The sequence below is a fragment of the Heterodontus francisci genome, unplaced genomic scaffold, assembly GCF_036365525.1.
Source record: "Heterodontus francisci isolate sHetFra1 unplaced genomic scaffold, sHetFra1.hap1 HAP1_SCAFFOLD_221, whole genome shotgun sequence".
NCBI lineage: Eukaryota > Metazoa > Chordata > Chondrichthyes > Heterodontiformes > Heterodontidae > Heterodontus > Heterodontus francisci.
Window position 1 is genome coordinate 1,036,162 of NW_027141485.1, and position 1,709 is coordinate 1,037,870.

General features: G+C 42.8%; 1 non-coding gene across 1 annotated transcript; it reads right to left on the reverse strand.

Annotated features, from left to right (window-relative positions):
* Nucleotides 1–772: 772 nt before the first annotated feature.
* trnaf-gaa (transfer RNA phenylalanine (anticodon GAA)) lies at nt 773–845 on the reverse strand. The gene has a single exon. It is a non-coding gene; the product is annotated as a tRNA-Phe (tRNA).
* Nucleotides 846–1,709: the final 864 nt, after the last annotated feature.

The window sequence follows — 1,709 nt, forward strand, 5'->3', positions numbered from 1 at the left end:
AGGGAAGATTGGAAGATTATAGCAAGCCCTTCCGTTATCTGCATCCGCATTTCCTTTCGCAACCTGGGATGTGAGCCATCCGGACCAGGTGATTTATCTTCCCTAAGCACAGCCAGCCTTTTTAGTACCTCCCTCTCCGAATTTGTACTCTCTCCATTGCCTCTACTTTCTTCACTTCGACTGATATTTTGTCAAATTCCACTTCCTTAGTGATCACTGATGCAAAGTACTCATTAAGTAGATTAACATTGCCCTGCACCTCTAAGCTTATATTATCCTTTTTGTCCCTAATAGGCCCGACTCAACCTCTTACTACCCACTTATCATTTACATGCTGCTCGAAGATTTTTGGGTTTCCTTTCATGTTGACTGCCAGTCTATTCTCATAGAAATAGAGAATAAGCAAATATAGAAGATGTAAGTATTTCCCATCCTTGATGAGGTGGAATATTTTATGTTGTGGGTGGTAATGTCTTGGCCCACGAGTGTGGTGGAAGCAGAGACAATCAATGATTTGAAAAGGAAATTGGATGGATACTTGAAGGAAAGAAACTTGCAGGAGGAAAGGGATCGAGCTGGTGAGTGGAACTGACCAGATTGCTCCGGGGAGAGCCAGCATGGACGTGATAGGCCAAATGACCACCTTCTGTGTTGTGAATGACTCTGTGTTGTTTCTCAAATTCAATCCACTGGTGCTTGGTAAATAATTTCAATGTAAATTGTGCAACTGGAAAATCAGAACCAAGGCAATGTAAGCATAAGGAAGCGAAATTGCTGAAACCCGGGATTGAACCAGGGACCTTTAGATCTTCAGTCTAACGCTCTCCCAACTGAGCTATTTCAACTCTCCATTAGCAATAGCTTGGTGTCCTTGTTTTGGAAGAAAATACATACATTCAAGTTTTCCAAAAAATTGAAGAACACAACATGTGAGTAATATTCCCCATTGCTTTCTCAGTACTGATGGATTGTGAAGCGGGAGACAGCCAGAAGTGCCACTGAGCCGCACAGACCCCGAGCTGAGAATGAAATGAGACCAAATTCAATCTTTCATAGTGAGATGCTGCTGAGAGGTAAGAGTCCTGAATCAAAGCGAGACTTGCTCATTTCAAACACTCCCTGTACTCTCTGCTCATGAAGCCTTAAAAAAGGGAAAAACAGAATGGCACTCAAACTCACAACCCTGCCATTAGAAGTCTCATATTCGACTGACAGAACTGTCACTTCTACTCGGTCTCTTATTGGATGGATGCAACTCCAACGCAGGGATGGCATTCAAATCCTCCCATGGGTCCACATGTCAGACTGAGTTCCATGTTGTAGACTCAAGCAAAGGAAATCTGCTCACTTCCAAAACTATCAGCGAATTGAAGCTGATTACAATCAACATCATCAGAGGTCAGAACTACCTGGTGAAAGAAGACACCCTGACGAAGGATCCACAATTATTCAAAGGCATCGACAAAGTGAAAAACAAGAAAATCGATGAGTCAATGCAAGCCAAACAACAGAAACACTGAAGAATTCCATTCCATTCCAGTCCAGATGTTTTTGGAGTCAGGTCACAATCACAGCAACAACTTTATATTACCACTTGGCTCTCTGTCCATTTAGTTAATTGCTATTTTGTCGACAAGCTCTTTGAATCCAGTTGTCTGGTCCTCAAGCCAGCTCCGCATGGAAGTCAATTCCACCTTCTGCAAGGCTGA